This window comes from Apostichopus japonicus, chromosome 22, assembly GCF_037975245.1.
Source record: "Apostichopus japonicus isolate 1M-3 chromosome 22, ASM3797524v1, whole genome shotgun sequence".
Lineage (NCBI taxonomy): Eukaryota > Metazoa > Echinodermata > Holothuroidea > Aspidochirotida > Stichopodidae > Apostichopus > Apostichopus japonicus.
Window position 1 is genome coordinate 2,638,368 of NC_092582.1, and position 13,674 is coordinate 2,652,041.

Here is a 13,674-nt window from a genome sequence, read left to right on the forward strand (position 1 = left end):
ATCAGTTATGGAATTAAATTATCAATAAACATATTAATTCGCTCTTTCAACGTTCATAAGTCTTGACAGAAAGGTTGTACGTTAGTTCTCAATATACGATGTAACGAGCAGTCTGTTGTACCGACCACACAGACATTCGCCACGGCAATAAGTAATTTGCAAAAATGTTGTATGTGTAATAAAGGAAATTTGATATTTTTTACCCGATATTTTTTTTTAACTTCTCTGCCACCACCCCCCCCCCCCTCCCCCATCCGGCCTTTTTTTTACTACAATTCTCCTCTTGGACCATCTCCCCCCCCCCCCCCCTCTGTTTTCAGCACCTCCGTCACTTCCCATACGTATTATGTTGTTGTCTATGTTTATTTTATACCTCTGTATCGTGCGCACAGTCTCCATGCCATAACAGTCACGTCCTGCAGAACTAAGGAACGCAAAAAGGCACACAAAATATGATCAATATTAACCGACATGTTAATTAACTTGGTATCTATATAAATCAAGACATGGGTTTATCACTTTAAATATTGGGTTTCCTGTTGATAGCTATTTGTCGAATAATGTCATCGCTGTCGGGGAATTTGAAGACTCAATTTACTTATGTTTGGTTTCATCCGGATATGATCAAATCCAGCTGGCACACTGTAAACAATAGTTAGTCAATATGACTAAAAAAAATTAGTCACAACGATGTCTCTATCGACCAGTTTCTTCTAGTCATTTGACTATACAACCTTAGTTTTGTGACTAATTAAATCGAGTTTTCTGACTAATTAAAACTAGTCCTTCTACGATGCCTCTATCGACCAAAGCTTAGTCCAGTGACCAAAAATATTAGTCATTGCAACTGTGACTACTTATTTAAGTCACAAGACTAGTTTAAGATTAAGTACTTTTTAGTTAAGAAATGAGATAGTGACACACATTGTAAGTTTCATGGTAATTTTTATTAACATTCAGTATTAATGCAAAATGTGACAAATAAGCATTTCATTTAAAGGTCATTTCATAAAGAACAATAACAAACACTAAAGGTTAAAGAACATTTAAAACTAAAATAAATGTTTATGGGACAATTGGGAAAACTTATTTTTACAAAATTGTCAAAATCTTTTCTGACAAAACATCTTGAGAATACTTATGGTATTACTTTGAAATGCTCTTAAGCCATTAAGTTGGAAATGTTCAACAGTTTTCAAACAATTAGAACCCCTGGTGACCTATACCTATAAATTTCTTAAAGACCCTCATTGTCCACTGACTATGCATCATTATGGGCTCCATCAGTTTCATCAAAATAGCAGCATGGAAGAGATGTGGACAGACAGAACAAGGGAAAAATGCAAGTACACAGCTCAAATACAAAAATAGAAGTTTAGCCAAATAAATTATCTTAATTAATATTTAAATATAAATATACATAACATATATTAAATATACACAAAATAATATATCATATTTATAAATTTATTTATAAAAATAATACCCCATGTCAAATCAAATGGTATAAAAAGGCCTTGAGTAGCTCTTTATGACCTTAGCTGTTAAAAAGGGCCCGAAAATATCCTTATAATCATCATCTCGAATTAGGAAGTTGGAAGTGATATTATTATGAGTTTCTGACCATGGATGTGATGGTACAATATTAATGCAGAACATGTAAGTTGAATATGTTATTATCCTTGAAGCAACATTAGGGTGGAACAGAAAACAAAGTAGTTAAAATATTTCTAAAAGTACTTTTTCACAAACTATAAGCTATGTCTTGAATGGTAGAAACTTACCTTTTAAGTCAATTTTTGGGGTACATTTTAAATGAGGTCCCCACATTCAATCACACTAACCTCATTTAATGTAATGATTGTAATTTTTGCCAAGTACACTGAAGTCCATGTTAAAGACTTGCCCGATATATCGAACATCATTTGCTGATAATCTGAACTTTGCTTGATCCCCAAGGTGTGCGCAAGTACACAAACAATGATCTTATACACTACACTTATGGGGGGGGGGGGGTGGGGGCTTAGGCATGCAATATATATAGCATACTAGTAGTATGACCGGTGTACATTATTTAATATAACCGGTGTGCAGTATTATGTGTACGTATATGCTACAATTTCTGCTGAGAAATTATTTGTCATAAGTTTGGTTTATGACTCACCACAGTTTTTCTATAAATCAATGATGAATACTCAAGTGAACTATCTCTTTGCATTACACAAAAAAATATCCTTCCTTTTTCACTTTTGACATACAGTTGTTGCAAAGTAACAAAGGCCTAAAGACATTTGGTTAAGTATGTAACATTTGTGCTAGCCGCACTCTGTAAATGTAATGTAAATTAGCCATTTATATTGCAACATTGGCACAGTATTTACGGAACACTATCTATGGTCCTTGGTAACACATATCAGACATTATGCTCACTATGCTGAGATACATCTACATGTTCCCCAGGGGACATCCCATATCATTGCAGCCATAAAGTGGTGCAAATGTTATACCTCCCAGGGTACCCGATACACCTGGGTAAAGAGAGGCAATTGAGATTAAGTGTCTTCATTAAAGATACATACTTATGGACCAGGTTGGTACATGAACCCACGATCATGGAATCACGTGTTCAGTGCCCTAACCATTCCGCCACAACTTCTCTATGTCTTTACGTACTGTGGTTATTTCACTGATTGCATAATGCTCACTGTATATCACAGATTGTTCCTTATATTTAAGGTAGCATACGCCTATTAAAAGCCCCATTGACTTACACACTAAATCACAAAAGTAATGTGGTCTCTAAGTCTAGATAGAAGTTTTCACTAGCTGAATGCTACCTATCACCGGATAGCTGACAAGTTGGCCTTTCAAGGCCCTAACAATTTTCTGTATCATGACCATGTAGATATTTTGTTATTCGACACGGAAGTTTTCGTCACTTGTAAACAAACCTCTTCACTCAGTGGTAAACAATTTTCCTACGCTGCTCCTGTGAAGCCTAAAGGGGTCTAAAGGCTTAATTGACCCAATTTACCCACCACATGTACTTCCATATATGCTCTTCAACATGCAAGCCACAAAAAACCAAATTATGATTAATAACAGGTCAATAAAAGATGTTCTCCCGCTGCTTTTTGGCACTTTTCCTGAAGGAGAACAATCGAGAGAATGGATATAGACTCTAATAGGAGTATGCCACCTTAAGTGAGAGATTAATTTTTTTTCATACCAAAATGATACTTTTCATAGTCGTTACAATATAAACCAGAACAGAATTCTATGCAATTATCATTTTTGGTCCATAAAGATGTCTTTTCAGACATTTCAGTATGCACTGTGCAGTGTGTGTGTAATACTGTGTAAGCATTAACCAGGTCTACGTCTGCAGCAACATTTCTAGTCACCAATTTTGATAAGCTTGACCAAGTTGGTTGCATTTATGATTCTTGCAGGTTTTATTGGTATCCGGATCACAGTCCACTTGGTCTGGCTTGCCATACTGCAGAAACATCATCCAGAGAAGGGTCAGCGGGAGGGCTTTTTCGTCTCTGGCTCTGAAATGTGATGAAAACCATTTTTGTTTAGCTCAGCTGATTCCTCCCAAACTGACCCACAGGACATACCCCAATGTATTCCTGATCTGTTTCGAACATGTTAAACTGATATTGCCTGTCACTCCAGTGCAACTGTTAAGTTACTCAGAATAAGAGAATAGAATTGAAGGTGTTCTTTGCCAAAACTGGATCATTGGGATTTGTAAACCACAGCCTAACTATAACAGTATATACTTAGTCTAAAGGAAAGCTTACTGAAATGCTATCTAGGTACACAGTTCACCTCAATAACATATCCAGTCCATTTAAAGGTTTATGCATAGGTTGTTACACTGTATTAAAGACAGGTATAGGGGACAAGAGATAGATAGGGGGCATAATTTGTGATAAAACATTCAAATTTGTTGCTCGTCAAATTATACCTTAATCTCCATGGGTGGCAAGCACTGGTTCCTATAGTTACTACAGTAGATCTCCCATGGAAGTATCAGGATATCTATTTCTGCTCTCAGAGTTGTTTGGAATTTGTTGTTACCTCATCTAACCAGTTGAGTCCATTGATACCACAGCCATTCAAAGTATATAGCTGTGAATGCTGAGGACTTGGCACATCAACTTTCTCTGCAAATAGACAAACAACAGAAAATTAATGATAGGCTGAGTAGGCTCAAACCCCCTTGATGCACATATGCAGGAGCAGAAAATGCATACCTTTGTGGAATATTTGCTAAATAAGACTCAAAACATTCTCTGTTCAGGGTATTAGCACCCAGCAGCCACTCCACTTAGGATACAGAACCCTACAACATTGCTACAGCTGGTGTAGACTTGGTCTAGGAGTAGGAAGTAGGATACTAACATAGCGCCACTATGAACCTGAGGCCTAGGCCTAAGCTAACAACATTATTGGTATTTCATGCATTGAAACTGAGTTTTTGTCCTTAGTTAAACACCAGGTTCTTCCAACTTTAGCAAAAATATCCTAAAATATGAGTACCATGTACTTTAGCCTACAAGAGCAGAAGGTAAGTCCCACTCCGAAGATCTTCAGTTCAGAGTGCACGAAATGCAGACGGGGTTGGTGGTCGACGAAGTGTCTAGAAACTTGACGTATGCTAGCCTACACCACAGACGCTCTTAACATTATACTAAGAATATAGGCCTAGTATACTAGCTAATAATACACATTTATATAAAATATGTCAAATAAGTGTGTATTACTGCTACTATAGTACTATACATCTACGAGGGCATGTGGGCTACACCAGGTAGACTAAACTCCTAGCCTAGCTTCGTCCTAGCGTTAGCAACAGTTTTGCTTACTAAGGCCTAACGTTATAACTTTACCCATACTTTCCAGCCAAAAATATCGCGGATATTCAAACCTTCCTTGAACATTATGTCAATTGTGTCAATTATTATTTATAAGAATTTCAGTTGTGATTGAACTTACGTGACTGACGACATTTTGAAACTGCTTCTGACAGTTTGCTAAATGATTAAGAATCTTCTCATTTTGTTGATAGCCCTGTTCTATCTGCAGTTAGGCAATGGCCGCAAGTACGACGTACGACGTACCACGTACGTGCATACCGTATATATAATCGCCGGCCGTCGTCTGAATTTTTGATCTCTGATCAGCTGAGCACACGGTATTCTACGGTACGATGATTGGATAAAAATAATGACGTCATTGGTCAAAGCTGAAGGTTAAAGAAAGTAAACAAACAGAAGACTAGAACATTCTCGTCACGCTTACATACATGACATGCTTAGTGAGTGTCAAAAAATTTCATACAAATTTATGTGACTAATTTATGTTAGTCGAACGACCATGCAAATTGGTCTGCTACTAACGAATTGGTAATGACTAGCTAACTCTAGTCACTGTGACTAGATTTTTGCCATTCGTGACTAACTAATGTTTACAGTGCAGTTAACAATAGCTTGTTTACGATATGTCACTTTTTATGTGTTCTTAGGGGCAACCTAACAGTTACTGTAGCTCATTCCAATGCTCTTTATCTTAATTAGACCAATGAGTCTTGGAATTATATGAACATTTTAAATATAAAAAAATGTAAAAAAATCCATGGCCGGTTATAGAACAAGCACCTTCTAAATACGACAGCGACATGCTGTTTGAGAAGGTGAATAATAAGGACATTGTCAAGGTAACATCTATATACACAATGGATAAACACGACACGGGATACGCGGAATATATTATCCTGACTATCTCATTTGTGATAGAAAATCAGTTCTTTGGGTTTCCAAGTTGGCCAGACACTTCTCCAAACGCAGACCGTTAATGAAAGATTGCCAGTCGAATTAAAAAATTAACGTCACGTCGAATAAAAAAACAAGTTTACATAGGACGTTAAATATGGCCAGCTTAGACTAATCAAATGGTTAATGTTAACGCACATAACACATAGATAGGTCAGACAGCCACATATCTCAATGGTCAGATTAAGCGATATACTCAATTATTCTTACATGAGTTGTTCAAGCAAAAAGAACATTACACAACTCCAAACGCATTTTTAATCATTGAATATATTGTGTTAATTGTGTAACCGTGGAAAACAATTGGGCGATTTTCATGGTGCAAACGCGTACAGCAATGCCCGCAACCAGATCGTCAACTAATAAACGTGTATTATTTTAGTTTGGCTGCATCATGAATATACATAAGTCCTAAATGACAACCTACACTTCCGGTTTCCCTTCCGGTGCGACCTCTGGTAATTACGGCGTGGACGGACAACAGCAAATTCCATACGTGTGAATGTTCGATGAGAAGGTGGACATCCACTTGATGGAGCAATCTTCGTTATCTAGTTGATTTATTAATTATTGGCACTTTTCTATATGATAATGATAATTGAAATTATAGCTTTAAAAAATTCATACGAAATAAATTGTGTGCAAACAGAGAAAATTGGGCAAGGAAATCTTCCAACCTATTTTAATTTTTAACGGAGTTTTTAACTTAATTCTCGTTTTATCCCAAGTTGCTGACATTAAAATACAACCTAACATGTTTGAGGGAGAGACCAACTCTTGTTTCTGTTTACATAGTATAACTTTCCTGGTAAAATCAAAGTAACTTTCAAGACACCTATTGTAAATAAACTCAATAGCCAAAGATATTTCTAAAGCAATTGGAGACGAGGCGCAAAAACACAGGAAGAAGGTTAAACCACTAACATTCCGATGTCACGGCTAGTATGAAGGACCGTACATTAAACCTGCCCGTCAGCTAACGATAAACACATCAAGAGAGTTAGCGGCATAATCATTGAATTGGTGAGTTACGGTTACATCTTCGGTTACTCAGTTGCAGTGCAGATAGTATTTTGATGGATGTGTGTGTGTGTGCAGTGGGAGAGGAAAAGTGAGGCCAAGAGGATGGAAAGTAGAGCAGTGTAACAGTAAGGCATGTTATATCGTATCCGGTATCATATGGTGACAATTGTACATGGCTTCTCTGCAGGGGATGTTATCTATGTAGCATTTTTTTATTGTTCCCTTCTGAGTAAAGTGATCGATCGAAAAACTGTCCAAATTACAACAAAATATAACAAAGATATGAGAGGACATCTTTGAAACACGATCTCATTTTATATGTAGGCCTATATAGGGCCTCCACAGATATTGCATGTAAAGAAAAGAAACAAAGGGTCACCCTATTTTGATGACAGAGGTGGACTAGATATCTCTCAAGTTTCATTGTTTACTTATGTAATTGTTTACATAATTTACAGTGTGTGTTACGTGAACAAGTACACTTATACATAAGGATGCACAATTTTAACAAAGATAATAGTTTGCTACAAAAGAATCATATCATTTGACTATAAAATTTAAGTTTTTCTCTCCTTCTTTTCGATGGGTTTAGGAGGGGGGGGGGGGGCGAGATGGCTTACAAATAAATTAAGTTCAAGCTAATTGTGCAAAAGTTTTACGAATTGCCCGGATAAAGTGAAACACTTTATTTTGCTTCTTGTTCCTGTATTGCTTTACATCAACTTTACGGAGACGCAGTTATATATATATATTTTTTTATTGTTATTGTCTTACGCATATTCATGATAAGTAAATTTAGCTTCTTAGCTTCTTATTGACTGTGTATTTGCTATTGACTAAGTTAGTGTCTGTGCAATTTTAGAACATCGCAAAGTTTTATTTTTTTTTTATATTAAATTGCCAACATAAGCAAAAGACATCTATCAAAATGAGACTATAATTTACTTTTGTGTCAAAGAGAAGCCTTTCATTAATTATTAACATATGGAAGGAAGACATCCAAGTTGTAATGAAAATTTAGACATTCGTTATTGTAATTTGAAAGCCTTTAATTTCTTATTTTCTTATTTTCTTATTAAAGAAATGCGCCACGGGTTGGTTCTCTGTGCTCATCATTCCTTGCAAAGGAAGATATTTTCTTGTTTCTAGTACCGTTTTGTTTTTTCATGCTGTGATCAAGGGCGGCGGAAGCACTTTCAATCTGGGGGGGGGGGGGGTTGGGCACCGACATCAAAGGGCACTTTGCAGAAATTCGATTGGACTGATGCAGCCTTATATTTAGTACCCTTTATAACTCTTATTGAATTATCTTATTTGCATATACACATCACTCCATCAACGCCCCCCCCCCCCCTTCAAGGAAAATATGCATGTAGCACTGCAATATCCAATGTGCAAATTGGGAAACAAGGAACAAGTTTTCTTTTGAGACAAAATGAGGTGGAAAACATGCTAGTTGCTAATGTAGGAATCATCTGAATTAGAGTTTATTTCTTGTTAATATGTTAACAATTTTTTTTCCATTCGAAATAGGTTTGAGTTTGACCCACAGAAATTCATTAAAAGTCAGGGGCGTAGCCAGGATTTGCAAAGTTGTATGCACGACAATCTGAGCGGAGCGCCACCATCAGTTGGCGCGGAGCGTACAAGAAAATTTTTGGTTTTACAAACCCCTAAGATGGCCGGAAACGGCCCTTCCCGAGTGTTCATTCTGGTTCCCTGGCCTCTAATTGCTAACTTGAGACACCTCAATTTTTATGTAGAAAAAGGGCACATTTTTAACCTGAGGGAAAGTGGGGGGGGCACGTGCCCCCTGTGCCCCCCCCCCGGTTCCGCCGCCATTGGCTGTGATGTTTAATACCGCTCTTAAATTACGTATACGATAAGCATCACGTGATGTGACCAGTCACACAGATGTATTTGTTATCTGCCATTGTGCGTATATGGGCTATATTCTGATGGTTGAGGAACAGTTTGTGTGTGGGCAACACTTACCGAAACTTTGATGATAAAATATTAGTTGTATTATTCAAGGTTAAGGCTAAATGACCGAACTATTGGAGGCACTACGAGATGTGTACACCTTACTCGTTCCTTTCTTCTTCAGTTGATGTTTCAAATGTCTGAAACATATTGCGAAGATCCTCCTTTTGCCTGGTTTACTAATAAACCTAAACGTATGTAAGCAATGTGCATTGCTTCATGACGCAGGGTTTTTGTTTTGTTTTTTCGTGCGGTATAGGCTACATAGCCTAACATAATATAGACCTACCGTTTTCTTGTGTTATACAGGTGATTAAGGTTCCACTATGAAGATGTCGTAAAACTGTCAAAGACGAGACAAATGAAAATTTAAATGTTTCTTCTGTAATGTAATTTACTCAGAGGCGTTCAAGGAAGACATGTAAACAAAGAGGCTGTGTTAGAGAGTGAATTGTGCTCACAATTTCTCTTCCGCAATGTAAATAGATAAGTTAGAACATTAGTTATAATGTTACTTGGCTGTATCAGTTTCAAAATATAGTACACATTCATGTTTCATGTTTCGTGTTTCATTATTATTTAATGGTCACTCGGTCAGTTCGTCAGCCACTCAGTCAGTTAGACTAGTCAGTCCGTCGGTTAGTCAAAGCTAAGAGTTGAATAGCACAGGCAGTAGAAAAAGTAAACAATCTTGTTGATAAAATGCTAACTAAAGACTCCAGTAAACTAGACTGATATTGTTTATCTTTTTTTTCAAATTGAATAAGCAGTACGCAATACTGAAAGAAAATACCATGACATCGAAACCATGTCATGTAAATAAACACGACGGTTGCTTACACGAGTTCTAAACGAACATGAAATTGGAAATAAGCCCAAAACGTTCAAAAGTGGTAAATCGAAGTAGACTGACACATTAGAATTTCCTCTTAAAATTTTCTTTTATAGTTATGTAGTAAACAGTTACAGGATTTATGATGTCAATAAATTTTCATGTTTTCAAAAATTATATCAAATCGTACATTTGTTGCTGGTATTAGATTTTAATGATAATAGACATCATATTTCAGTTTTTAGTGCTTGCTAGCTGTAAGGTGAGTTGTACTTTCATAGGGGTATGATTATTTTGCTTTCTCTTGTCACAAAAAAAGTAGGTCTAAATTTCTTTCGCAGTAAATGCAGATAGGAGATCAAAAAAAATAAAGAAAAATAAGGAGGGGACAAATGATAGGAACAGCTTGTTACATTCTTTGTACCGGTTTTTTTTTTTTTTTTTTTTTGCTATTGAAATATTCATATTACCACAAATAGCGAAAACAATCTTTGGTTGTTGATGTTATTTGTTGAATGGATTGCTGAATTGCGGTTGCTTATCTTGACTAAAACTTGTATAGTTACTTCACTCCTCTGTTACATGTCTCCGTTCAAGATATGTACTCCAATCTTCCAAGCCTAAAAATCTTCTTTTCATATTTACATTACATCTATAAAATTTGACTCTCTCTCTCTCTCTGTAATAAACCTATATAATTCTAACATGATATAACACTGAGGCAATAGAGAAAGTGATTTATTGCATTGAACTGCTACAATGATTTGCATTGTATTGGCTTGGGACATAAGTAACTGCCAACCAGTCGTATTCGTAAATTTGCTTATAATTGCTGGTTTCGATGGCTGTGTTAAACTGCTTTTTTTGATCGCATAATTACTGACCATACTGTTGTTCACTCGGTCAAAAATTAAACAGTTATAATGCTGTATACCACAGAAAACCCGAATACTGGGAAACTATACCATATACAAAGAGCAAAGATATTTTGTTGTTGCTAGAAAGGGATTCTAACAACAGACCGTGGGGTTGTAAGTATTGTGTCTAACCAAAGTGAGCTATATGCAGCCCTTAGTTAGTGGAGGTCCCTAAATTACCATGTTTTGTTACGTAGGGGGGGGGGGTCGGTAAGAAAATACAGTATGTTGCTTGGACTTCCTAGTCAGCCGAAAACCCATCTGATTGTAAAAAGTGAAACCTGGGAGTGTGCTGATCCGTGGTTAAATGGCTGACCAACTCTCTTGGTAGAACAAATGACCTGTTATTTCTGAGGTCGCTGGTTCGAATCCGTGCTACCCAAAACAATCTGTGATACTTTAATGTTAAAGGACTCGTTGTTCACATCCCATAAACCTGTATGGTCGCACGTCTTTATTAACTATCTACAAATATCTGATAGTAATGTAGGAGATGTATTGGTCCCTCTCGTATTAGCAGAATATACGTGTATATACTAGCTATTGTGTTGTGGTAGCCCTACTTTATAGTAAACTGTAGAACCCTGGGTCACAAAGGAAGTCCATTTCTTGTGCAGTAAGACGTCCGTGGGCTGTACGACAGTATGGCTCTTATATGTAATCAGAGCATTTGCAAAGATCAGTCAGCAGAAAATTCTGCTAAACTCAAAATATTATTGCCTACAATTTTTGTATGCAGACATCTCTCCTCCATTGGTAGTTGGTTAACTTCACACCGCCTTCAGGTAAAATTTAAATGATATATTCAGTCAAAGATCAATTTCATAGAATGTATTAGATTAAAAACAGTCATAACTCTCACTTTCATCAAGGTTCCTCTTTGTGTGTTAGTGTGTGTTGGGGGGGGGGGAAACATTTCAGCTAATATATTTTGTAACCGTTGTAATCTTCAAGTTACTATCAAATGTTAGCAAAATGTTTATATTTTGGGTTATTTCCTTTTTGTCAAAGCATCGCTATAACTGCAATGTTCTTGTAATGTTTTTGACTTGGCTTTATGTCTACAATGTCTTCCTTGTGAAATATTATCACCATCCTATCCCACTTCTCCCCTATCCCCTGCTCCTCCCCATCCCTCTCCCCTCCCCCTCCCGTTCCTTTCCAAGCACATAACAAATGTATGGTGCTGTTTTACCTACAGAGTGTGCGCGGGCATCACAAACAACATAACATCCATGGTGCCGAATTTCATCTTTCGCCAAATTGATGACAGGGAAGCTTCTTCGAGCAGTATCGTTTAAAAAGTTCTTATAGGATGTTAAAGATCACGTGATCGGCATGTAAATCACAGTTTAACCATCGGTCATTGCCATATATCTATACGATGTAAGCACGTGATTAGAAGCACGTGATTATGATAATACATTACGTGGAAAGATGTCAACGGGTAATATAATAAATCGATAATGTTCATTAACTAAATTGTAGAGAGGCATTTCACGTGCGAGAAAAAAAAAGTGTTATCAATTGTGTTTGTTTTTCATAGGGACGCTATTTATCATTTTTAATGGTAGCTCTATGTAAACACAATTTATTATATCAAATTATATACTACCAGACTACAGGGCAGATTGACATGCTCTTATGTAGACCTAGAACTCTTCCAGACCAATATAGTCTGAACCTTGATACGTTGACACTCTCTTAGTCGGGTTCTATCGTAGGCATCTATATAGGCTTCGGTACTTTCTCTAGAAGCATTGTAAACACAATTCAGGGGCGCCCTCCCTAAGAAGGTTTAGATTGGTGGGGCAAGGACACCGGGGGATCCAGGGTGGTCGTTTGTGGGGGGGGGCAAATGATCCGTTACCGAGTAGTTAGGGGGTGGGGTGTAAGGTACGATTAAGAGTGGTCGCATTCCAAATGGTGCTACATTGTCTGATTTTAGACTAAGTAGATTTTATGATAGAGAACTTTCCAGTTTTGTATACCTTAAGGGGAGATCGATGGTAGGGTAGCTTTAAATAACATCTTAAATTCATGCTCTACCTACCCCACCCATTCCGGCGCCCTTGAAGCTTTCCCCTAACAACAAATAAATAGTTGGGGGTAAGTGCTTTTTAGTGCCATGGTTATGACTTGCAACAGGTTCGGACAATTTGCATCGGCGAGATTGTAACAACAATTGAATAATTAATAAGGTAACAGTTACACTACGACACAATTGACAAATTTTAACACCTCTTAGCAGTTCTAGATTCTTGTCATATCCTGCAGCCACTACTTCTCCTGCTTCCTGACGTATCCTGCAGCCATTACTTCTCCTACGTTCTGTCATATCCTACAGCCATTACATCTCCTGATTCCTGTCATATCCTGCAGCCCTTACACCTGCTTCCTGTCATATCCTGCAGCCATTACACCTCCTGATTCCTGTCATATCCTGCAGCCATTACACCTCCTGATTCCTGTCATATCCTGCAGCCATTACTTCTCCTACGTTCTGTCATATCCTGCAGCCATTACATCTCCTGCTTCCTGTCATATCCTGCAGCCATTAAATATCATGATTCCTATCATATCATGCTTCCTGTCATATTCTGCAGACATTACTTATCCTGCTTCCTGTCATATCCTGCAGACATTTCATCTCCTGCTTCCTGCCATATCCTGCAGACATTACACCTCCTGCTTCCTGTCATATCCTGCAGCCATTACATCTCCTGCTTCCTGTCATATCCTGCAGCCATTAAATATCATGATTCCTATCATATCATGCTTCCTGTCATATTCTGCAGACATTACTTATCCTGCTTCCTGTCATATCCTGCAGACATTTCATCTCCTGCTTCCTGGTCATATCCTGCAGCCATTACACCTCCTGCTTCCTTTCATATCCTGCAGCCATTACTTCTCCTGCTTCCTGTCATATCCTGCAGCCATTACACCTGCTTCCTATCTTATCCTGCAGCCATTACACCTCATGCTTCCTGTCATCTCCTGCTTCCTGTCATCACCTGCTTCCTGTCATATCCTGCTTCATTTTATCCCACTGTTTATTGTTCCGTCTAATTAG

At 37.5% G+C, this 13,674-nt stretch overlaps 1 protein-coding gene and 1 long non-coding RNA gene across 4 annotated transcripts in view; one reads left to right on the forward strand and one right to left on the reverse strand.

Annotated features, from left to right (window-relative positions):
• LOC139963801 (short transient receptor potential channel 5-like) overlaps window positions 1–13,674 on the forward strand; it is a 189,437-nt gene that overhangs the window by 46,154 nt on the left and 129,609 nt on the right. The gene's annotated exons all lie outside the window — the stretch shown is intronic.
• LOC139963808 (uncharacterized) overlaps window positions 667–13,674 on the reverse strand; it is a 201,389-nt gene continuing 188,381 nt past the window's right edge. The window contains exons 4-5 of the long non-coding RNA XR_011791763.1: window positions 3,977–4,175; window positions 667–3,554 (exon numbers count right to left, since the gene is read on the reverse strand). This is a non-coding gene — a long non-coding RNA (uncharacterized lncRNA). The remainder of the gene's footprint in view (window positions 3,555–3,976; window positions 4,176–13,674) is intronic.